At 39.8% G+C, this 26,329-nt stretch overlaps 1 protein-coding gene across 3 annotated transcripts in view; it reads left to right on the top strand.

Moving 5' to 3' along the window:
• The window catches only part of OSBPL1A (oxysterol binding protein like 1A), a 225,833-nt gene that overhangs the window by 105,537 nt on the left and 93,967 nt on the right, over positions 1–26,329 (top strand). Inside the window, exon 1 of one of the 3 annotated variants that reach the window (XM_025365018.1) lies at positions 8,821–9,419. The exons of the other annotated variants lie outside the window; for them this stretch is intronic. The gene's annotated coding sequence lies outside the window, so the exon portion shown is untranslated. Of the gene's footprint in view, positions 1–8,820; positions 9,420–26,329 lie in introns of those variants that run through there. 3 annotated transcript variants of the gene reach the window in all.

Raw genomic sequence — 26,329 nt, 5'->3', positions numbered from 1 at the left:
TCGAAGGTAGGAAAATATTAGTATTGACAAAGGAAAGCTTCATTTGTCACCAAAATTTAGAACTTATTTATTATTGATTAAGCAGGATGAAATAACTTGTGTTCATATCTTTTGAATTTGTTGATGTAGCCATATTTAATAAGTATACTTAAAGTTGATCAACTCAGGATTGTTGTGACACTTCAATAACAGAGATGTGAAAATATTCTAGAAACGGAAGGTCTTTACATTAAAAAAATACTTTTATTTAGGAAATAGAGTACTATCATACTTACCTAAGTAAACTAAGCTCAATGGATTAAATATTTTTTGTGTTCTTTCCCCTCACTCTCTTACCCTTCAACAGTTTGCCATTTGCTTTTCTAAATATGAGTAAGGGCTGAGCATGGTGGATCATGCCTGTAATTCCAGCATTTTGGGAGGCTGAGGCGGGCAGATCACCTGAAGTCAGGAGTTCGAGACCAGCCTGTCCAACATGATGAAACCCCGTCTCTACCAAAAAATACAAAAATTAGGCCAGGTGCGGTGGCTCACGCCTGTAATCTTAACACTTTGGAAGGCTGAGGCAAGCAATCACTTGAGGTCAGGAGTTCGACACCAGTCTGGCCAACATGATGAAACCCCATCTCTACTAAAAATACAAAAATTAGCCAGGCGTGGTGGCGCACACCTGTAATCCAGCTACTTGGGAGGCTGAGGCATGAGAATCAGTTGAGCCTGGGAGGCAGAGTTTGCAGTAAGCTGAGATTGCACCACTGCACTCCAGCCTGGGTGATGGAGTAGACTCTGTCTCAAAAAAAAAATTAGCCAGAGAATCGCTTGAACCCGGGAGGTGGAGGCTGCAGTGAGCCGAGATCGCGCTACTGTACTCCAGCCTGGGTGACAGAGTGATACCCTGTTTCAAAAAACAAAAAAAAAGAAAACCAAATGTGAGTAAGAGTGGTATGTTGTATGCTGAGCTATTAGTGATTCTTTTTCAAAGGATTGAAAAGTTACAAAGATGTGTTTTAGTTGCCAGAATTAGGATTTTTCTTGTTTTGTTGTTTTTCCCCTCATTTTTATGATTTCAATGTAAGTCAAGTGTCAATAGGCTTTCTTTTCTATTTTGTTAATTTTTATATGTATGTCTAATCTTCAGTATTTTAGATTAAGATACCAAATTTCTTATTGTTTTAGTTTACTTGTACCTTTTGGTTAGAGATTAGGTTTCAGTAAAAAGAGAGATGAAATTGCTTTTATATATTTTCCTCTAATAAGTAAAGATCTAAACTTTTATTTCCTCATGATTAGAAAGGGATCCTTATGAATTTATATACAATTTCACAGGGTCTCACTGTGTTGCCAAGGCTGGAGTGCAGTGGCACAGTCATGGCTCACTGCAGCCTCTGCCTCCTGGGCTCAAGTGATCCTCCCACCTCAGCCTCACAAGTAGCTGGGACTACTGGCCTGCACCATGACGCCCAGCTAATTTTTGCTTTTTTTTTTTTTAAGACATGGGCCTTTCTATGTTGCCCAGGTTGGTCTTGAACTCCTGGATGCAAGCCATTTGCCCACTCGGCCTCTCAAAGTGCTAGGATTACAGGCATGAGCCACCATGGCGAGCATATACAAATTTTTAAATGCTGTGTTTGCTGTATGTAGCACCAATTCCACATATTAATTTATTTGGAAAATAAGACAAATATGGAAATAATAATCATTTAAAACAAACTTACCAAAAGTCTTTTAATAGAATTATATTAACTATCACAGGAAAACATAATTGTTCATTAAACATTTCAAATGGCTGATTTTTTAATACTGTTTGAAAATATCCCTCCTCAGCACTTCTATTTTTGGTGGTTTGCAAATTTCATGTGCAAGTTTGTTTAAATTACAGATGATTTAGTGTTCTAAATAAATCTGACCAGGATGGTTGCATTCAGAATATCTTTGAAATTAAAAAAATATGGTATCATAGGATTCATGACATATTTAGTACATTGTAAAACCACATTTCACTCACGTCTCTTATGTGGTACCTAATGGATGTATCGATAGCTTTTTTGTTCTAGAGATGTATGGTTTTAAGGCTGAACATTAGACTGGAAGTAACATGTTATGTTGGTGCATGTTTAATTTCTGAAGCAATCAACCTATTCTATTTTTTAAACTATCTGCTTAAAAAATAGCCTAATTCTTTCTCTTTGTAAAAATCTAGATGTGCAAGAGTGTTAACCTAAAGTTTAGGCTAACTGACCTCTTTTAGCCTCTTAAATTTATCATGAGGATTAAATAAGATAATGTAAGCAAAATACTTAGCATAGTACCAGACACAAAGTAAGCCCTGAATAAAAGTTAACAGTTATCTCAAGATCTTAACTAATTAACATTTGTAGCCTCTCTTTTCTGATAGTATCTTGGAGCTTTTATGTGTATAACATTGGATTTACCTTGTTTTGGGAGGAAGTAGCATTGTCTAAAGAACTTTTTTTTGACCACTATCATTGGAATGATCCTGTTGTGTTTCCATCCTTGTTATTTAAATAACACGGCTACTTCACTTCTCTGAACCTTGTGTTCATCTTTTAAATAAGGGAAACCATGTAGCAAGCTTTTAGAAGCACTGGTCTGAAAGTCTGATGGACCCGTTTTAAATCTCAGTCTTTCTCTAACTTTTCTCCAACTGTGGGACAAGCTTCTGTAAAATGAAAATAAACACCTCAGAGTTGGGTGTGGGCATCAACTCTATGTAGATGAATGATACATATATAGAGTATGTTAGCATAGTGCGTGGAACACAGTATTCTGTTTAGTAACTAGCATTTCATGTTTCAAACTTTTGGAATATATTTAAGATATCTTCTGAGTAATTATATGAAATGTCAACTCCATGAAACACTTAGAATCCATGGATTTCCTTCTCAACAATAAGATAAACAGTGAGAAGGCACTGCAAAATATTTGAAAGGTAAGTGGCATTTCTAAAGTTAGTCTTTCAAATGCATAAGGATTACAACATAGGAATTTAATAGCGTAATCGAGGTCAGAGTGGTGTAATTATGTGCTGTAATACCTTATTTATCTGGCATTATAAATTACATTTCTCTTATCTGGAAATTTTGTTAAAAGAGCAGACATAAGCTTTGAAGACCTACGGACTTGGCTCTAATTCCTGGCTCTGCTATTGACTCTCTGACTCGGTTTTAAAATACAATCTCCTATTTAACATGGTGACTAACCAAAGGGATTGTTTTGAAGAGTAAATGCAATCATATTGGTAAAACACCTCTGTGGGGACTGGCACAAAACAGGGATCCGGTAGATGTAAGTGACCCCAGCCCCCACAGCAGCAACGCTGTTTTTATTCTAGTCTTTTTTGATGGCTGTTATTCTAAATGTTCCACATTTACTTCTTAATCTAAAATTTTACAACTTAATTTTATGTTTCTTTCATTTTTTTTTTTTTACAAGCCCTTGTCAGGCCATAATTTTACATTTTCTAGGTGTCTCGAGATTGGCCTTTTGTATGTCAATAATTACTCTGTGCCTTAATACAGAGATGCCCTCAGGGGATAATGTTTATATGAGTCTGTGTTTTTCTACTAAATTGCCTGGTCCTGCCAATGCTTTTTGAGCTCTTGTTTGCTCTTTATAGGTTTTTAAAAATTACCTCTCTTGATTTTTCAAATTAACTGTGTACCTGCCTCTAGCAGTAGAATACTGATGCCTTCTGATTTACTCTTTCTAATCTCCTATTTATTAAAAAGAAAACCAGATAACCAAACTCCATCAAATTATGTCCAGTCAGAGTAAACTGGCTCTCTATGAGAATCTTGGGGGGTTACAGTGTGTGCAGGCCTTTGTGCCTTCTATTTCTGTGGTACGTGGGGGTTTTTTTTGCTTATTTGAGGATGTACTGATATGACCTACATAATCGAGGTTTTCATAGGAGCTGTAAATAAATGAGGCATTATTGTAGGAAGATTTTATTTGTAAGTAAAACTGCTACAGCCTCGTGGCTCATGCCTGTAATCCCAGCACTTTGGGAGGCTGAGGGGGGATGGATCACCTGAGGTCAGGAGTTCGAGACCAGCCTGGCTAACATGGTGAAACCCCGTTTCTACTAAAAATACAAAAAATTAGCCGGGTGTGGTGGTATGCGCCTGTAATCCCAGCTACTCAGGAGGCTGAGGCAGGAGAATCTGTTGAACTCGGGAGGCAGAGGTTGCAGTGAGCCGAGATTGGGCCATTGCACTCCAGCTTGGGCAACAAGAGCAAAACTCTGTCTCAACAAAACAAAAAACAAACAAAAAAACTGCTTATGCTGTTGAGAAAATGGCAATATATAAAATACTTTGTAAAGTTTGTGGTTGATCTACCGAAGAAAAACCTAGATACTGTTTTTAGGGTGGTTTTCTTGGAAACGGTATAACAGAATGTGAATGCTGGGTCTTTCTTAGCCTGGTCTGAGAGTTCCATTCAAAATGCCAGAAACTGGTTTCTGGAATTATATTTGTTTCATAGTTTTCCTTGCCAGAGGATGCCCCCCTCATTTTGTGTACTATCGAGCTTCCTTGATGTTAGTCATACCAATTTTTCCAAGGTAAGAACTGCCCATTTAAAGTTAGTATAAGCTCACTTATCAAGTGTTTTATTCATATTTCATGTTAAATCTCCTGACTGCTGAAGAGCTGTGACCCAACTGTATGCCTGGAATAAGAGTGGTGCCAGCCAGGCATGGTGGCTCATGCCTGTAATCCCAGCACTTTGGGAGGCTGAGGCAGGTGGATCACCCGAGGTTAGGAGTTCGAGACCAATCTGACCAACATGGTGAAACCTTGTCTCTACTGAAAATGCAAAAAATTAGCCGGGCGTGGTGGCAGGCCCCTTGTAATCCCAGCTACTTGGGAGGCTGAGGCAGGAGAATCACTTGAACCCAGTCACTTGAACCCAGGAGGCAGAGATTGCAGTAAGCCGAGATTGCACCGTTGCCCTCCAGCCTGGGCAACAGAGCGAGACTCTGTCTCAAGAGGAAAAAAAAAGAGAGTGGGATTAATTTTGTGGTATAATAGAAAGATTCAGACCCTACATTGGAACTGTCTGAAGGGTTGGAATTCTGTACTGCTTCTTTGGACCGGACACTGCTATCTTTGAAGAGAAATCATGCGTTCATATGGACTTACAGCTCTACAAAGTCATGATCTCTTCCATTCATTTCATTTCCTGTGCTGTCGGGCAGTCCTGTAGTCATTTTGTGACCCTGATATCTTTTGTTTCCTAATGTTCTTAACAGCTTTTTTGGGCCTGCACCCCTCTCTGGCCCTCTGTCTCTGTAGTCCTCTCAGATCTCTTTCCACTCTGAGCAGAATTCCTTTGTTAAACATGAGGAAGTCACTGTATATGGCTCCACTCCCTACCACCCTTCACTCCAGTTTTTATCTGCATCTGCTCTTATCCTTTCTTCTTGCCTTTTGCTGGAGGCATCTGTCTCCTTACATTCTGCTTCTCTGGGGACCTTGCTTCAAAAAATAGCTCCTCTCTTTGGAATTCTCTACCCCCTTATTTATAGCTTTTGTCTATCTCCCTGCATCCTTTTCCAATTCCAATTTTGAAAATGTGATACTTTCTGTTTCTACTTCTTAATTTTCAGCAAGTCCACCGAAACTGTTCTTCCCAGTATTTCCTTACTGTTAAACCAGAGGACATTTAAAAATTGTCTTGCTTGTCCTCTGAAGGGCCTGGCATGTGACTACTTCCTGTTTTTTGGAATTCCGCTGTGGCTTCCACAGTGCCACCTCTTTTGGCTTCTCCTTCCTCAGTAGCAGCTCCCTCTCAGTCACCTTTTTTTTTTGTCTTTTGAGATGGAGTCTTACTCTGTTGCCCAGGCTGGAGTGCAGTGGTGCCATCTTGGCTCACTGCAACTTCAGCCTCCCGGGTTCAAGCGATTCTCCTGCCTCAGCCTCCTGAGTAGCTGGGATTACAGGTGCATGCCACCACACCCAGCTAATTTTTTGTATTTTAGTAGAGATGGGGTTTCACCATGTTAACCACGCTGGTCTCAAACTCCTGACCCGAAGTGATACACCCGCCTTGGCCTCCCAAAGTGCTATGATTACAGGCATGAGCCACCACACCTGGCCTCAGTCACCTTCCAAAGCATTTTTCATCTGCCTATGTATTAAATGTTAGTATTCCCTAGGTTTCTGTGAGTGACCTTCTTACTCTTCACATTCTCCCTGGATGATCTCACCCACTCCTTTAACTAGAATTTCCTGAGGACTCAGATGTCTCTACTTCAGACTTCTCCTGAGTTGTGATCTAGTATATCCAGCTGCCTTTTGAACATTTACATATGCTTACATCAGAAGCATTTCAAAACCAATGTGTCTTAAACTGAGTTATCCATTCAACTCATAGACTTGCACCACCCATTCAGTAATTCAGGCCAGGATCATGGGAACTGGCTTTGGTTCATCCTCCTCCTTCCTCCCTATCTTGATTCAAGTCCTGTCAATTTTTTTTTTTTTTTTTTTTTTCCTGAGACGGAGTCTCGCTCTATCGCCCAGGCTGGAGTGCTGTGGCGGGATCTCAGCTCACTGCAAGCTCCGCCTCCCGGGTTCCCGCCATTCTCCTGCCTCAGCCTCCCGAGTAGCTGGGACTACAGGCGCCCGCCACCTCGCCCGGCTAGTTTTTTGTATTTTTTAGTAGAGACGGGGTTTCACCGTGTTAGCCAGGATGGTCTCGATCTCCTGACCTCGTGATCCGCCCGTCTCGGCCTCCCAAAGTGCTGGGATTACAGGCTTGAGCCACCGCGCCCGGCCTAATTTTTTTTTTTTTTTAAAGAAGGAGTCTTGCTCTGTTGCCCAGGCTGGAGTGCAGTGGCACAATCTTGGCTCACTGCAACCTCTGCCTCCTGGGTTTCAGCAATTCTCCTGCCTCAGCCCCCCGAGTAGCTGGGATTACAGGCACACACCACCACACCCAGCTAATTTTTGTATTTTAGTAGAGACAGGGTTTCACCATGTTGGCCAGGCTGGTCTAGAACTCCTGACCTCAAGCAATCTGCCTGTCTCAGCCTCTCAATGTGCTGGGATTATAGGTGTGAGCCACCGCACCCAGCCCAGTGTGATTTTTTTATGTCTTGGTTGCCTATCTCCCTTTGCTCTGCCTTCCCCGACTCCAGCATACTGTTCCCCATTGCTGTTCTGTGAGATAAATTCTCAAGGTTGCTCTGTTGGATGACTGTAACCATTTCCTCATCGAGGCTCCACCCTTTAAAACTAGGTGAGGTGTCCCTGCTGCTCCATGAGTTTCTGGCTGTCATAGCATTTATCACATTGTATCATTATATATTCACAAACTGGAGCTCCCTAAGGAAGCAACTGTATCTTAGTTATTTTTGTAGCATGGTACTTGGCATGTGGTAGATGGTGAATAAATATTCGAATGAATGAATAATGAATGTACAAAGGAAAAGATTCAGGCTTTGGGATCAGACCAATCTGGATCTAAACTCTGCTACCTCAACCTTGAACAAATGAATATATGTTTAGGAATTCTGTTTCCACATCTGAAATTGAGCGCATATATGTGTTATTTTATGTGAGGTGCTTCAGTACAGTACCTGACACATTTAGGGCCCATGTAGATTGCCTTTTAAAACAAGAAGGTAATTAGTTGTTCATTGTTTTGCTACCTAGCACTACTTTTATAAACTGAGTTTATTCTCTAATTTTCAGGGCGTAGGGAGAGATTCTGTAGCAGGAACTCCTCTTTCCGTATGTGATTTTTCCAAATACAGTAACTGTTATTATTTCGAGTGAGAAAAGAAAAAGAAATAAACTGACTTTTTAAAGCTGCTATGAGGCTGGGCGTGGTGGCTCACACCTGTTATCCCAGCACTTTGGGAGGCCGGGGCAGGTGGATCACTTGATGCCAGGAGTTGGAGACCAGCATGACCAGCATAGCAAACCCCCCGTCTCTACTAAAAATACAAAAAGTTAGCTGGGCGTGGTGGTGCGGGCCTGTAATCTCAGCTACTCAGGAAGCTGAGGCATGAGAATCACTGGAACCCAGGAGGTGGAGGTTGCAGTGAGCTGAGATTGTGCCACTGCACTCCAGCCTGGGCGACAGAGCAAGACTCTGTCGCCAAAATAAATGAATACATAAATAAATAATAAATGAAAACAAAGGTGCCATGAAACCTCACTGACATTCATTCCCAATTTTCCCAGCATGGCCTGGAATGGTCTTTAACACATTCTAGGTCTGTAGTGCAATTACAGCTACCACCGATTACAATGGGACTTAAAGTACCTAGGATCTTGTGCAAGAAATATTTAATTTTGTTCATTTTTACTCTGAACTCACTAAAGTATGAGGACAGATTTATATACTTTAGTAAGGTGAAAGGTTTGAAACATGTTGAAACAAAAATATTTTTTTCCCTCCATCAGAGTGTTACAGTTAACCATAAATTTCATTAACCCGAACATCCCACTTAAGTGTGGTATTTGGGTGGTGGGTTTTCCTGTCCTCTGAACCTTTGCCCTTCAAGCCTGGCTGGAATAATTTTACCTAAGTAGATTTCACGGTAGTAGGATTAATACCGTTGTTTTCCTTGTTGCTGTGTCCCAACTAGGGTATAAACAATAAATATGTGAAGACTGCCTTTCAGTCTTTGGTTTTGGAACCGTAAACGCGAACGCATCAGCATAAGCCTGAGTAAGTGACAGGCAGGACTGGAGAGAAGATTCCTTTGCTTTCCAGAGTCTCCCGAGGGGCGGGCTGGCAAACAAAAAAAAAAAAAAAAAAGAAGAAAAAGAAAAAAAAAAGTTGCCAGGGCCGGTGTCTCCAGGAGAGGGCCGAGCGCACAGCCGCTCTAGGACCTCGCAGGCGCCTCGGCGCGGCGCTCACGCAGAGCCCAAGGAGCAGTTCCCGACCTCTCGGCTTCCCCGGCGGTCCCTACCTGCGCCTCCGCCCGCCAGCGGCACTGGGGAAGGGGAGGAGCGGCCCGGACGCGGCCGCAGCGCGCAGAGAGCCGCCCGCCGCAGGCCTTGCCGCCGCCCGCCCGCGCACTCCCTGCGAGCCTCGGAGGGCGGGTCTGCGGCCGAGCCAGCGGCGGCCGGGGGATAGCGCGGACCTCCGCAGCCCGGGCGGGCGCGGCGCGGCGCGGGAGTCCTGTGCCGCTGGCGGGCAACGCCTCTGCCCGACCTCGCTGGGGAAGGCGGGCGCTGCTGCCCGGCCGGAGCCAGGGGCAGGCTGCGGGAAGGTGACTTAGGGAGACCTTGCGGGCCGCCCTGGGTCGCGCCTCCCGGATCGGCTCGGCTCGGCTCGACTGGAGGGAAGGAGGTGGAGCAGGCCGGGCGCATTCACGCTGGAGCTTGCGAGGAGCGCAGGGTGGAGCGCGCCAGCCGGGGTCCTCGGATCTGGCTCAGGTAGGTGGGTGTATTTGCAGCTCGGTGGCTTTGCGGGGCAGCCTGGGGCCACGGAGGACGCCGGGGAAGGGAGCGGGGAGGGCGGCCAGACTTGATCCAGGGATGTGAGTAGATCCAAGAATAGTTGGACGTGTGTGTGCAGAGTGGGGTGCAGCCGCGGGCGCGTGGGGAGGGGCGCACCAGCCGGGAGACCCTATTCTTCCCAGTGCGGGATCCTGCAGGAAGAGCCCCTGGGGAAAAAGCCCGTGGACTGATGTGTTTTTCAGCTGAATATCGGTATTAGGTCAAGAAGGGCTGGAGTGGGAGGAGTAAGACAGTGAAAGACATTATTGTCCTAAATAACCTTCCAAGTTAGTGATCTTTCGCGTGGCTCTGCTCGGGCTGACATTGAGATGAACTTACCATCCGCTGCTCAGAGGCCGCTGAAATTCCAAGAATACGAGAAGTGCATGAGCGGATTAAGGAGAGAAAGGGAAATTCTATTTGTGTTGGGGAATGGGGAGGTGGCTTTTAACTTGAATGTTTTGATGAAGGATTTTTGATTACTCATCGGCTTTCTTTGTAGCCTAAACCAGTGGGGAATCACGTTTCCTAGCGTTCAGAGCATGTGGCTAGTTGTTTTGTGCTTTCTGTTGTGCTGGATTTTTCTGGGTTTGGAGAGAGGGTAAGGAGAGGAAGATGCCAGGGAAGAGCTTAGTACAGCTTTTCTGAGTTATTAAGGCTATTAAAAGTTTCTTAATTTTAATTAGGTTCAAAGACTGAATTAAGGCATTGCTTAGCAGAAATCTTTTTTGAGGGAGAAAAATGCTTGAAATGTGTGTTGGTGGAATAATGTGTAGGCTGGAATACAGGGCGAGGTGGGGGGTGTCTAAATGTAAACTTTCTTTCCATTTTGAGGACACACCGAAGTTAATCTCCCCTCCAAGTCAAATTTGATTTTTAGCCCCTAAGCTGATGTCTTTGGCAAGGTAACTCAATTTCTGTTTAGTGGATATTTAATCTGAACATAAGACCAGGGAGCTATTTCAGCCTCTGTCCCAGGGCTACTTTTGCCAGACTGGGGTTTTAAAGGAACTTGGATCAGCCTGAATATAATTTCTGGACTCTAGTCTCCCCTCTTTAGAAACGCTTTAAAGGTTAAATTTAGGAGATTGTATTGACAGTGAAAGTGACTCATACAATTTCTTTGCCCCCAGTTGTGAGCCCTGCATAATGCGGGGGAAGTAAAAAAGCCGGTTAGGTGTTCCATATTAAAGCAAAGGTCTTACTAATATTCAAGGTAGTTTATAAATAGTCTGAGCATGTTTAAATATTGTGCATAACTGAGAAAATATTTATACAACATCATAATCTAAGCTCCATGTACAGTTTTTGGCATTTATCATTTACATTCTTTATAAAAAGGTTGGCTAAACTTACTACTTCTGGCACTCAAATATATGACTGTTTATCAGCTTTCTGAGGATTATAAGAAATATTTTAATTCCTCTAAAAAATAGAAATTTAGAATTGTTATTCAGTCCACATTATTCAACATATATTCCTAAAATTTTCAGTTTATTTTAATATATAGTCCAGAGATACAGCTGTAAATTAATTTTGGAAGCAGCTAGGACATAAGTTATAAATAAAATGAAGTTTATGTAAACTGAAGCTGGATTTCATTGTGATAACTTTTGGGGACTTTCTGAACAAAATGCATAAGGTTTTAATTAGCATGGTTGTGTGTGTGTGTGTGTGTGTGTGTGTGTGTGTGTGTTAGGCTTATTATGCTTGATGTGACTCAGGATCTAGCCTGATAAGTTTTTGTATCTCACAATGGTACCAAGACTGTAATCTGCATGTGACTGTATTTGTCTTATTCCATACCATATTCCTAATATAGAATGCAGTGCCTGGCTTGTACGCTGATGAATTTTGCATGAGTTATATAGGCAGACATAATTTTCCTTTCATTTTAACTTCAGAGTCTTAAGGGTGTAACCCCTATACGTTTTTATAATGGTCCATTGAGGATTTGATGTCTGTTACTTTCTGTGACCTTTTTTTGAGTCATTTGATAAATATTTATGGATTGTTTACCTTATAAGAGACTGCTAGACCAGTCTGTCTTCGTAAAACTAGATGACTAAAATCTGTTTAGTCATCTGACTTATACGGGCATCAGGTGATGAAATAAATTCTTACAGAAGGTGCAACATACCTGGAAACAATAGAAGAGGGTAAATTTTAGCAAATCGTTCATTAAGACTGGAATGAGGGGAAAGAATAAAGTCCAGTCTAAAAGATAGAAGCAGGGTCCTTTTGAAGGACTTTGTAACGTATGCTTATAGAGTTCGAAACTTATCTTGGGCAGTTAGTCACTGAAAGATTTTAATCAGATTTAATGAGATTTGCTCCTTATGAGAAGGATTAGAGAGGAACACAGGCCTGCAAACAGGACGACCAGGTGCAGGAACTCAGGAGAGGTAATCAGGGACTGAACCAAGTTAGTGACTGTGGAGAAGGAAAGGGGGATGCAGAGCAGAAATGCTTCAGAAACAAACAACATGAATCGGAGCTGGTACTGCAGGGAATATGGGGAATGAAGGTGGAACTTTAAGTGACACCCAGGTTTATGGCACAAGTCACACTGTATAGAAGGTGATTGAGGTAGGGAATTGAGGGAATGTGGAAAGATGAGTTGCCTTTTGGACATGCTAATAGTCAAGTAAGGTTGCCCTTAGGTGTCTGATAAAAATTTGGGAATCATTAACATTGGAAGTCACCTAAGTAAACATGGTCATTGAGGTCAAAGGAACGAATAATATCCCCTAGGAGAAGGTGCTTGAACAAGTTTGAAATCGAAAGATTGAATACTGATACTTAAAAGACAAGTGAAAGAAAGGGAGCCAGTGGAGATGACTGAGAAAAGGTGGCCAGAGAGGCAGGAGGAACTCTAGAACAGGGGAGATCAAGGAAGGCAAGCCACCCAGAGAACAGGTAAGAAATGAAGTATGTCCATTGTATTTGGTAGCCAGGTGGTCGTTGAAATCTTTTTTTTTTTTTTATTCTTAAAAAACCAAGACCAAAAAAAAGGGATACACGTGCAGAACATGCAGATTTGTTATATAGGTGTATGTGTGCCTTGGTGGCTGGTCATTGAAATCTTTGATGACAGAAGTTTTAGAAGCTTCATATAGGGCCAGGTGCGGTGGCTCACACATGTAATCCCAGCACTTTGGGCGGCTGAAGCAGGTGGATCCCCTGAGCCCAGGAATTTGAGACCAGCCTCGGCAGCATAGCGAAACCCCGTCTCTCCCAAAAAAATATAAAAAATTAGCTGAGTATGGTGGTGGGCACCTGTGGTCCCGGCTACTTGGGAGGCTGAGGTAGGAAGATCACTTGGACCTGGGAAGGGGAGGTTGCAGTGAGCCGAGATTGCACCACTGCATTCCAACCTGGGTGACGGAGTGAGACCCTGTCTCAAAAATAAAAAATAAACAAAAAAACAAAGGAAGCTTGACATAAGAAACCAGATTGCAGCGTGCAAAGGAGTAAATGTGAGGGAGGTGAGGAAACAAATGATGAAGATAGACTTTGTAGACATTCATAATCTGTGGATTATTGTAATTTTATTCCTTTTTTTCAGTTCTTATGCCTTTCATTTCTTTTCGTAATTCTTAATTTATTGGCTAGGGCCTTCAGGGCAATGTTGCATAGAAGCTGAGATGGTAGGAATTCATGTTCATCCTTGATTAAAAAAAAAACCAAAAAGGCATACCTCTAACTTCTAATGATTCACTGTTAAGAATGGTATTTAACAAATACCATTTACCAGAATTAAAGAGTTTCCTTTCATATATTGTTGAAATTTTTTTTTATCATTAAAGATGTTGAGTTTTATCAGATGTTCTTTGGTGTCTATTAAAAGGGTGGTATGGTTTTTTAAATTTGCTAAGCTGGTAAATGACATATTTGGACTTTTTCCAATGCCAAGCCAGCCATCCTTATATACTTGGAATAAACCTAATTTGGTTATGATGTATATCTTTAACATTCTTCTCAATTTGGTTTCCTTTGGATTTTAGTATCTATTTTAGTATGTCTGTTTATAAGTGAGATTGACCTGTAATTTTCTTTTTTCTGTCCTCATCAGGGTTTAATATATACTGACATCATAAAGTGAGTTTAGGAGTATTCCTTCTTTTGCTGTTTTGTATAAAATTGAAATGATCTGTTCCTTGAAGATTTAGAAATTTCTTATAAAACCACCTTATCTTTTTGTAAAGTTTTTTTTTAACTACTAACTACATATATTTAATGTTTCTAGGATTATTTTAGTTTTTCTTTTTGGGTCAGTTTTGACAAGCTATATATTTTTAGGAATTCTTTTAAATTTTGAAATGTATTATAAAGATATTCATAATTTTCTTTCATTTTTTTTTAACTTAGGTTGGATCTGTAATATATATCTTTCTTAAACTTTTTCCATTTTCTTTTTTCTAATACTGACTTGGATATCACCAAAGAAATTTCTTTTCAAATGAATCTCAGTCCCTCCCTATAAGTCGCATTAAAGCTTTTTTTGATTACTTTTCAATGAATGGTCTTCAGTTTCTTATCTATTGCATCTTTTTTATAATTAAATTTTACAATTATCTGTGTCAGTTTGAGTTTTATTTTTTTCTTTAGAACAATTTATTATCCTCTGTCTTTTGAATGTGGATAATTCAAAATTTTTCCTTTCTGGATTTCTAGTTGTATATTTTGTAATTCTAGTATTTTGTAATTTTGTGAATGTATGACTGTTAGCTTTAGCCGTTGGTTTATTTTTTAGACTCTAATAATGTATTTTTGTAGCCTCCATCTTTCCCGCCTGAAGAGCGCTTTTGAATGGAGTCTAGGTAGTATACCCCTAACATTTAAAACACCTAAAATGTACAGAAGGTTTGGACGGCTGCCAAGTTTTTTCTGTGAACCACCTCGTCCTGTTTCCACTGCTTGGCATTTCTGTTTCTTTTCCTCACCTGCTGCTCACCTTCTTCCTCTTTTCCCCTCATACTTTCTTTTCTATTCTTGAGTGGTAGAAGAATGACCCTCCTTCCCTTGTTTCCTTTTCCACCTGTTTCCTTTCTCCCTTGATTTCTCTGTCCTACACTTTGAGGATTTTTCCACCGTCTGCTCAACATACTCATTTCCCCCTTTCCTTCTTCTCAGAACCTTGGCCCCAACACCAAAGAGGAACAAGCCAGGATAACCTGTGTCTGGTTTTCTTTAGATGCTCAAAGGTTCACCGTTGTTTACCTCATGATCTGTGTTCTTCTTTACGCAGACCAGCTGAAGACAGAGCCAGGGAGAGTGCGGGGAAGGCCAGGGAAGAAGGCATGAATGATAGAACTCAAACCTGCTATTACGTAGGTTCCCCAGGCACAGGTTTCACTAACAGGGACCCTTTTCTTGCTCTTTGACTCTGGGCAACTTACTCCAAGGCTCACGTTCTTTTGTGTAACACGGAGTCGTTAACACAGACCCTTTCTTTTTACATCACAGGTTGCTGTGACATTCAGATGCAATAAGGGGAAACCCGTCAGTTTCCATGTTTTATTCTGACAAAAATATCTTAAAAGGAACTTGTGCACAAGTTAGGGAGAGAAAGGGAGCAAAACTGGTTTGTGGTATGGTGTGTTGGATGAGAGAAAGCCCGATGGGAAGCAGTAGGTGGTGATGGGAATAACCAGAAGCGTGGTGTTGTGCTCAGTGGTCCAGAGAGATGCAGGGATGTCTTTGCCCTGGGAGAGGGGAGCTCAGAACCGCCCAGGCTGCAGACATGGACACGCTGTTACACACAGTGGCAGGGGAGATGCTATGCTCTGGTGACAACATGCTACATGCTATGCTGTGGTGGCATCACCTGTTCTTTTGCTTAATTATTTGCTACATTCAGGACACTGGACTTTTTTGGGTTTACTTGAGAAATTAGCCCTCACTTATAATAATATTTTCTGTGGGGGATTTTTTTGGTTGTTGTTGTTTTTCTGGATTCTGAACAGCTGGATTAGAAATGATTTGTGAGTATAATTGTTAGAAAATTTCTTTTTCGTTTTCTTTTTTTTCTTTTCTTTCTTTCTTTCTTTTTTTTTTTTTTTTTTAAGATGGAGTATCACTCTGTCACCCAGGCTGGAGTGCAGTGACATGATCTCGGCTCACATAGACCTCCGCCTCCTGGGTTCAAGCGATTCTCCTGCCTCAGCCTCCCAAGTAGTTGAGACTACTGACATGCACCACCACGCCCAGCTAGTTTTTGTATTTTTAGTAGAGATGGGGTTTCGCCATGTTGGCCAGGCTGGTGACGAACTCGGGACCTCAGGTGATCCATCCACCTCGGCCTCCCAAAGTGCTGGGATTACAGGGGTGAACCACCGTGCCCAGCCAAAATTTCTTACTTGTGTTAGAAATTATTTAATTTTGAATATTTTATTTATTTTTATTAGTAATGTTAAGGATTAGTTGTTTAAAATCCGAAAGTCACAGAATCAGTCTTGGATTGTAGAACATCTGGTCTGGTGGTCTTCAAATGTTTTATTGGCACTGGAGGCAGATGTGGGTGCCAGTTATAGAAGACCAATGAAAGTAAAAGCACCTGTTCATCCACTGCAGCACCTCCATAGAACAGTTTGAAAGGGATCTGCTCTTTATTTTACAGCAGAGCCTAGGGCCAGGAGGGGAGAGTGTCAGTTCCTTGCCCAAGCTTATGTAGCTAGGAGCGGACAAAACTTAGAGTTCAACCCAGGATTCTACCTCCAAATTTAATGCCGAAGAACAGCCCAACTATATCATACACGTCTAGAACTGGGAAAATTCTTCAGACAGCCCAAGCGGATGTGGCCATCTATATAAGCTACTTTCTCAATTTGACCAAAGGATGCCATATTTAGAAATAAGATAAGCAGATGGCCAAGAGTATTGAAATGTCTTCCGATTTTGCACGGAATACCTGTGTTCCAGGTTCTCAACAGGAAATTGCTGTCCATCTTTTTGTGAAGATTTTGCTTGGTAGAAGTCGCATTTTGGGAAAATATAGAAGTAGTGTATTTCTTAAGATTCCTTATCTTAATGTTAAACTGGACTGTCAGAATGCTATAGCCTGGACTATGTTTTCTTGATTTTTCAGAAAAATGGCCCTCACTGAATTGTAAGTTAGAATTTTTCCTCAATTTTTGTTGAAGGGCATTTCAAAAAATATTAGCCTTAATGACATGATTATTTTGCCCTCTAATACTCTTTATGTAATCCTGGATGAGAAATTAGAGCTAAGGGCAAAGAGGGAGTTTGTTTTCTCCAAGGAACAGTTGGTGTTTTTTTTTTCCTGGTGGACAATTAAAAGGGCATAATTGATTGTATTTCTCTTTCTGTTTTGGCCTTAAGAGAATTCAAAGCCTGATTTGTGGTTCATCCACAGTTTCTGCGTAGCCTTCATCACTGGTAGGTCCTGCGTCAGTCCCTATTGGGAACTGTATTGTATTTTCGTAGTCTCACAGTTTGGCAATCACTAGATTACAACATTCTCTTGTGAATTAATTGAATATGGCTGTGTCGCAGGGTGCATTCACATACGCTGATTACATTTTGGGATTTTTTTTTTCTGCAAGTAGTATTAAGTAAATAGTTGCTAAAATGTTAGGAATAGGCCGGATGTGGTGGCTCATGCCTGTAATCCCAGCACTTTGGGAGGCGGAGGTGGGTGGATAGCTTGAGGTCAGGAGTTCGAGACCAGCCTGGCCAACATGGTGAAATTTTTTGCTACTAAAAATACAAAAAAATTAGCCGAGTGCAGTGATGCGCTCCTGTAATCTCAGCTACTTGGGAGGCTGAGGCAGGAGAATTGCTTGAACCCAGGAGGCGGAGGTTGCAGTGAGCTGAGGTCACGCCACTGCACTCCAGCCTCGGCGACAGAATGTGACTCCGTTTCAAAAAAAATGTTGGGAATATATTTTTACCTTATGCTATGGTTTTATTTTATGTCAAGAATAGATACATTTTGATAATGACTTTGTTATAGATAATGTCAAGGACCCAAGTAAAAATACATGGCAAATATTGCAATGGGAGTGTTTTGGGGTTTTCCTGGTGCGTTAATACGAGTCATCCTAACTATATATTTTAGTCCAATATTTGGAGGAAAAAGTTTTAATTTTTTTCTGTTTTTGGTAAAATATACATATGGTTTACCATCGTAACCGTTTTTAAGTGTGTTGTTCAGTGGCAAACCTCACAAGATTGTGGGTGGGGAGGATCATATGAACTAGTACACCACATAGTTAGCATAGCACCTGGTGTAAAGTAAACATACATACTGACAAACCTTGGGAAGCACTGCTTTCACATATTTGCAGTGTTTTCTTCAGATAGACATATAACCTCCTAAGTTGTCATTCCAGCACATTTAAGTGTTTTACCTCGGTTTGAGAACCGTGAAAACTCTTGTCAAAACAGAATAAAATATCAAAATTCTAAAAAAGCAAAGTGATTGTCTTTCTGGGCTTAACAATGTTTACCATAGACAGGAAGCTGTTTTCAGAGACAGAGCTGAAGGCATGTAAAAAGTGGAGCTGGAAATCATGAAATAAATGTGCAGTGGAATAGTCCTTCGTAAAAACGAAAGAACTGCTTATAGTTGCAACAACATGGATGAACCTGAAGAACATTATACTAATAAAAAAAAGCCAGACACAAAAGAGTACACATCCTACATGATTCCATTTATCTGAAGTTCAAAAACAGACAAACCTAAACCATGGTTATTGAAGTCAGAGCAGTGGTGGCCTGGGCAGGGGGTGGAGAGAAGGGGGAGAGTGACCATGAAAGGGGCATGTGAGAACTTGGGGGAGAGAGGTAATGGAAATGTCCTGTATCTTGATGTGGTGCTAGTTACATGGCATATATATTTGTAAAAGCTTACTGAATCATACACTTAAAGGTATTGTATGTAAATCAAATAAAGTTTATTTAAACAATTAATTGCTATGGTGTTACTTCTGTTACATATAACTGTTTCTGGTTATTTTCGTCAGCAAAACTATCAATTGCAGAGCTCCTGAATAACTTCTGAAAACGAGATGTGTTTAGATTATGATTAAACTTCCCTGCTTTCAAACATGATTATTTACCTCTGGTGGCGTATCTTAAAAAAACAAAACAAAACAAAACAAAAAACAACAAAAAACCTCTTTATTTTGAGGATATGTAAAACATACAAATCTGTGGCGAGTGATTATGTAAGAGTAAGCTATTTTTAGGTTGAAGCTTTGCAACCATGACGAGACAGGAGTGTGCTTAAATTCTCAGATTGGGCTCCCATACCAGACGTCTGAGAAAGTCATATGTTCTGCAGTGTCTAAGAGGACCTTGCAAACATCGTTTTACATCTGATGCATTGCCAATCGATGCAAAATTTGATGATGCAACTATCAGTTCCTAAGTAGGCATATTTTAAACTATTTTGCTAATTATAGAATTATGAGATATATATGGAAGATATACAGGAGTATACAGAAAGCTATTTTAGAGCTTATAGAGAAGAATATGAAAACCAGGTCTCAGGAACCACCAGCAGGATTTTGGTGTGTCTTAGCTTATTCATATGAGTGTGCAAACACAAATACAATGCACATTGCTCTTTAATATCTTACATCATTTTCAGTAATATCAGAGTGAATATTTTGCTTTGAAAAACACCTATTCTTTGAATTTTTTTTTTTTTTTTTTTTTTTACATTTTTTGAGACGAGGTCTTGCTGTGTCGCTCAGGCTGGAGTGCAGTGGCACGATCTCGGCTCACTGCAGAGATCTCAGCTCACTGCAACCTCAACTTCCCTGGGTCAGGTGTTTGTCCCAACTCAGCCTTCCTCATAGCTGGAACCACAGGCATACGCCACCATACCCAGCTCATTTTTGTATTTTTTGTAGAGACAGGGTTTTTCCCGGTTGCCCAGGCTGGTCTCAAACTCCTGGGCTCAAGTAATCTGCCTGTCTCAGTCTCCCAGAGTGCTGGGATCACAGGTGTGAACCGTCGTGTCCAGCCCAAAAATGTTTTTAAGGCTGCATATGAAACGTATTATTGTTTTAACTTCCACTGTCAAATATATGATTGGTCCTTTTACTATGTCCTTCCTATTGCTAAATGCTGTCATTTTTTTTATAGCTTTATTGAGGTATAATTGATGTACAATAAACGCCATGTATTTAAACTGTTACTGAATGAGTTTTGACATGTGCTTGCCCTAAAGAAGCTGTCACCACAATCAAGATAAGGAATACTTCTATTCCTTCCAAAAGTTCCTACTGCCTCTTTGTAATACCCCTTATTCGTTCTTCCACCCCTGTCCACAAACAAGTATTGATCAGCTTTTTATCACTAGACATTGGCAGGAATTTTCTAAAATTTTGTAGTAATGGAATCATATTGTATGTACTTTTGGGGGTGGGCTCTGGCTTCTTTAACTCAGCATAGTTATTTTTAGGTTCATCCATGTTGTTGAATATATCAATAGTTAACTCCTTTTTATTGCTAAATAATATTCCATTTTGTGGCTGTACCACAGTTTATCCATTCATGTGTTGATGGATATTTAGGTTGTTTCCAGTTTGAGGGTATTACAAATAAAGCTATGAATATTTGTATATACAAGTGTGTGGACCTAAGCTTTTATTTTTCTTATGTAAATACCTAGTGGAATGGCCAGGTCATATGATAAATGCATATTTGTCTTTTTTTTTTTTTTTGAGTTCTTTTAAACTTTGGGAAAAAATGAGATAGAATTCACATAACAAAATTCGCTCTTTTGAGCATACAATTCAGTGAATGGCATTAGTACATTCACAGTGTGCATTTATCACCTCTGTCTTCTTCCAAAACATTTTTGTCATTCCAAAAGGAACCCTGTACCCATTAAACACTCCCTGTCCGTCTGGTACCCCATCCCCAGTCCCTGAAAACCATGAATCTGCTTCTTGTCTATGGATTTGCCCGTTTTGAACTTTTCATGTAAATGGAATTATACAATATGTGAGCTTCTGTGTCTGGCTTTCTCCCTTAGCCTAATGTTTTCGAGGTTCATGCGCATTGTAGCATGTATAAGCACTTTGCCTTTGATGGCTAAGAAGTATGGTATGTATATATCACGTTGTATCTGTACATCCATTTATGGGCATTTGGGCTGTTTCTACCTTTTGGCTGTTGCAAATAGTAATGTTGTGAATGTTTTTGCAAGTATTTGAGCATTTGTATTCAATTCTTTTGGGTATATACCTAAGAGTAGGATTCCTGGGTTATATGGTGGTTCTATGTTTAACATTTTAAAGAACCACCATACTATTTTCCACAATGGCTGACATTTTACATTCCCATCAGCAATATGCAAAGTTCTACTTTCCCCACATTCTTGTGAACACTTATTTTCTTTTTTAAAAATTGTAGCCGTTCTAGTAGGTGTGAAGTGGTATCTCATTGTGATTATGATTTGCATTCACCTATTGAACTCATTTTTTCACGTGCCTACTGGCTGTCTTTTTTGGAGAAATGTCTGAGTTCTTTGCCCATTTTTAATTGGATTGTTTGTCATCTTATCGCCGAGCGTAGAGTTCTTTACGTAATTGTGTATATATTCTAGATACTAGACCCTTGTTAGATATAGGATTTGCAAATACTTCCTTCCATTTCTTAGGTTGTCTTTTTACTTTGTTGATAGTGTTCCTTTATGCATCAAAGTTTTAAATTTTTGTTGTTTGTGCTTTTGGTGTTTTTTTTTTTTAAACTAAACTGAAATTTCTCTAAATTACTTTTTATCCAAAAGTCATATTAGAATAGTCTGTGGTGCTTTATAAAAACATTACATGTATCAGTGTATTACCATCTAACAAGCAAAAAACCCCAAACCCCATAACATTATTCTAAATTAGAGATTTATATTTCTTTCACTGTAAAGAAAATGAGAGGCGGGCAGTCTGGGCCTGTATGGCAGTTTCAGGTGTTAAGGGCTGTTCCTACTGTCAAATTTTAGACAGCAGGAAGGAGGAAGGCGCAGAAAAAGGGGTATACTCTTCCCTTTGATTAGATCTACTGTCCTGTGCACAGTATTTCCATTCTTCTTGGCCAGAAAGTAGTCATATGTCTATAGCTGACAGAGAGATGGAGAAATATGGTCTTCTAGCTGGAGGGCAAAAGGTAAAACTTGGGACTCTTAACTAATGACGAAGGGGAGAAAGAGCTATTGGGAGAAATTAGCAGTCTCTGTCACAAGGCACAGGCCTTGTTCATTCTCGGAAATCCTGATAAAGTAGAGCACGTTCCAGGGACCATTCCAGGCACTAGGATACAGTTGTGCACAAATATTTAATGCAGAGTTAAAAAGATTTAATTTTAAAAATAGGCTTTAAAAAATTACAGAATTTTAGCAAGTAGGTGGATTTAGAATTTTACTATTTTTATATAGCTTACACTGATTTATTACATTAAAATATGTTGGAACTATATTTAATATCTACCACTATGAGGCAATTTAGCATTCTGTTCTTTTTTAATTTTTAATTTTTGTGAGGACATAGCAGGTGTATATAAGGGATACATGAGATATTTTGATGTAGGCATACAATGTGTAATAATCACATGGAAAATGGGATGCCATTCCCTCAAGCTTTTATCCTTTGTGTTACAAACAATCCAGTTGTAAAGTGTTCAATTAAATTATTTTGACTATAGTCACCCTGTTGTGCTATCAAATATCAGGTATTATTCATTCTTTCTATTTTTTTTCTTTTGTATCCATTAACCATCTCCACATTCCCCCCACCCTGCCCTACCACCCTTCTCAACCTCTGGTAACCAGCCTTCTCCTCTCTATCTCCATGTATTCAATTGTTTTGATTTGTAATTCCCACAAATAAGTGAGAACATGCAATGTTCATCTTTCTGTGCCTGGCTTATTTCACTTAACATAATATTAGACAGCATCCAGTTCCATCCATGTTGTTGCAAATGATAGGATCTTGTTCTTTTTTTATGACTGAATAGTACTCCATTGCGTGTAAGTACCACCTTTTGTTTATCCATCTGTTGATGGACACGTAGGTTGCTTCCAAATCTTGGCTACTGTGAACAGTGCCACAGCAAACATGGGAGTGCAGATATCTCTTCTGTATACTGCTTTTCCTTTTTTTGGGGACTATATCTAGCAGTGGGATTGCTGGGTCATATAGGGTAGCTTTATGTTTGTTTTTTTCAGAAACCTCCAAACAGTTCTTCATAGTGGTTGTACTAATTTACATTCTCACCAACAGTGTTCCCCTTTCTCCACATCCTCGCCAGCATTTGTAACAGCCTATCTTTTAGAGATAAGCCGTTTTAACTGGGATGAGATGATACCTCATCGTAGTTTGATTTGCATTTCTCTAATCGGTGATGTTGAGCACCTTTTCATATGCCTGTTTTCCATTTGTATGTCTTCTTTTGAGAAATATCTATTCAAATCTTTGGCTCATGTTTTAATAGCATTATTAGATTTTTTTTCCTGTAGAGTTGTTTGAGCTCCTTATATATTCTGGGTGTTCATCCCTTGTCAGATGGGTAGTTTGCAAATGTTTTTTATGATTTTGTGGGTTGTCTCTTCACTTTGTGGATTGTATCCTTTGCTGTGCAGAAGCTTTTTAACTTGATGTGTTTCCATTTGTCCATTTTTTCTTTGGTTGTCTGTGCTTGTGGGGTATTACTAAGAAATCTTTGCCCAGACCAATGTCCTGGAGAGTTTCTCCAGTGTTTCCTTGTAGTAGTTTCATAGTCTGAGGTCTTAAATTTAAGTCCTTAATCCATCTTGATTTGATTTTTGTATATGGGAAGAGATAGGGGTCTATTTTCTTTCTTTTGCAGATGAATATCCAGTTTTTCCAGTACCACTTATTGAAGAGACTGTCTTTTCTCCAATGTATGTTCTTGGTACCTATGCTGAAAATTAGTTCACTGTTGAGTGTGAGAATGTGTTCCTGGGTTCTGTATTCTGTTCCATTTGTCTGTGTGTCTGTTTTTATGCCAGTACTATGCTGTTTTGGTTACTGTAGCTCTGTACTATAATTTGAAGTCAGGTAATATGATTCCTCCAGTTCTTTTTGCTCGGGATACTTTTGGCTGTTTTGGGTCTTCTGTGGTTCCACGTAAATTCTAGAATTGTTTTTTTCTATTTCTGTGAAGAATGTCATTGGCATTTTGGTAGGGAAAGCATTGAATCTGTAGATTGCTTTGAATAGTATGGACATTTTAACAGTATTCATTTTCCCAGTCCATGAACATGGAATGTCTTTTTTTTTTTTTTTTTTTTTGGCATCCTCTTCAGTTTCTTTCATCTGCATTTTGTAGTTTTCACCATGGGGATCCTTCACTTCTTCGGTTAACTTAATTCCTAGGTATTTAATTTTATGTGTGGCTATTGTAAATGGGATTGCTTTTTAAATTTCTTTTTCAGATATTCATGTTTGGCATGTAGAAATGCTACTGATATTTGTATGTTGATCTTGTATCCTGCAACTTTACTGAATTTATCAGCTGTAATAGTTTTTTAGTGTAGTTTCTAGGTTTTTCTAAATAAAGGCTCATATCATTTACAAACAAGGATAATTTGACTTCTTCCTTTCCAATTTGGATGCGGTTTATTTCTTTCTATTGTCTGCTGTAGCTAGTACTAACAGTACTATGTTGTATAATAGTGGTGAAAGTGAACATTTGTTGTGTTCCATATCTTAAAGGAAAGTCTTTCAGTTTTTCCTCATTTAGTATGATACTAGCTGTGGGTCTGTCATGGCTTTTATTATGTTGAAGAATGTTCCTTCTATACCCAGTGATTTGAGGGTCTTTGTCATAAACGGATGTTGAATTTTATCAAATACATTTTCAGCGTCAGTTAAAATAGTCATATTTTTTTTTCATCAGTTCTGTTGACATGATGTATCACATTGATTGATTTGCATATGTTGCACCATCCTTGCATCCCTGGGATAAATCCCACTTGTTTATAATGAATGATCTTTTTAACATATTGTTGAATTCAGTTTGCTAGTATTTTGTCAAGGATTTAGGCATCAGTATTCATCAGAGAATGAATATTGGCCTGTAGTTTTCTTCCTGTGATGTGTCTTTGGTTTTGGTATCAACATGTGGACTCAAAAATCTGTGACAGGTCTCAGTTAATTTAGAAAGTTTTACCAGGCATGATAGCTCACGCCTGTAATCTCAGCACTTTGAGAGGCTGAGGCGGGCGGATCGCTTGAGGCCAGGAGTTCGAGACCATCCTGGTCAACATGGCGAAACCCCGTCTCTACTAAAAATACAAAAATCAGCCAGGTGTGGTGGCTCACGCCTGTAATCCCAAGTACTTGGGAGGCTGAGGCAGGAGAATCACTTGAACCCAACTGTTTGGGGAGTTGGGGAATCACTCCCAACTACTTGGGAGGCAGAGGTTGCAGTGAGCAGAGAGCGCACCACTGCACTCCAGTCTGGGTGACAGAGTGAGACTCCGTCTCCAAAAAAAAAAAAAATTTAGAAAGTTTATTTTGCCAAGGTTGAGGATGCGCACCCATGACACAGCTTCAGGAAGTTCTGACAACATGTGGCTGAGGGTGGTCAGAGCACAGTTTGGTTTTATAGATTTTAGGGAGACGTGAGACATCAATCAACATATGTAAGATGAACATTGGTTGGGTCTGGAAAGGTGGAAAGACTGGAAGGAGGCAAGAGGCTTCCAGGTCATAGGTAGATAAGAAACAAATAGTTTCATTCTTTTGAGTTTCCGATTAGCCTCTCCAAAGGAGACAATCAATGATGCATTTATCTTAGTGAGGAGAGGGGACACTTTGAATAGAGTGGGAGGCAGGCTGGCCCTAAGCAGTTCCCAGCTTGACTTTTCCCCTTAGCTTAGTAATTTGGGGGCCCCAAGATTTGTTTTCCTTTCACGGCTGTAATGCAATGAGTTTGGAAGTATTCCCTTCTCTATTTTGTGGAATAGTTTCAGTACGATTGATATTAGTTCTCCTTTAAATGTTTGGTAGAATTCAGCAGTGAAGCCTTCAGGTCCCAGGCTTTTCTTTACTGGGAAACTTTTTGTTATGGCTTCTATCTCAATACTTGTTATTGATCTATTCAGGTTTTCAATTTCTTCATGGTTCAATCTTGGTATAGGTTGTATGTGTCTAAGAATTTATCCGTTTCCTCTAGATTTTCCAATTTATTGGCATGTAGTTGCTCATAGTAGCCACTAATGATCCTTTGGATTTCTGTGATATCCGTTGTAATGTTTCCTTTTTCATCCCTGATTTTATTTATTTAGGTTTTCTTCCTTTTTTTCTTTGTTAGTCTGGCTAAAGGTTTGTCAATTTTGTTTGTCTTTTCAAAAAACCATCTTTTTGTTTCATTGATCTTTTGTATTTTCCTCACTTCAGTTTCATTTATTTCTGCTCTGATCTTTATTATTTCTTCTGTTGATTTATTCTACTGATTTATTATTTCTTCAACTGATTTGTTTTGCTCTTGCTTTTCTAGTTCTTTAAAATGAATTGTTAGGTTATTTGTTTGAAGTTTTCCTTTTTTTTTTTTTTTTGATGTAGGCACTTAGAGCTGTAAATTTCTCTCTTAGAACTGCTTTTGCCGTATCTTATAGGTTTTGGTGTGTTGTGTTTCTCTTATCATTTGTTTCAAGAAATTTTTCAATTTCCTTCTTAATTTCCTCATTGACCCACTGGTCATTCAGGAGCATATTGTTTAATTTCCATTTCTTTGTATAGTTTCCAAAATTCCTCGTGTCATTGATTTCTAGTTTTATTCCATTGTGAACAGAAGATACTTGATGTTATTCTCCTTTTTTGAATGCTCTAAGACTTGTTTTGTGGCCT

The sequence above is a fragment of the Theropithecus gelada genome, chromosome 18 (assembly GCF_003255815.1).
Source record: "Theropithecus gelada isolate Dixy chromosome 18, Tgel_1.0, whole genome shotgun sequence".
Lineage (NCBI taxonomy): Eukaryota > Metazoa > Chordata > Mammalia > Primates > Cercopithecidae > Theropithecus > Theropithecus gelada.
Note: the sequence above shows the minus strand (reverse complement) of the source record. Positions and strands in the feature narration are given on the sequence as shown.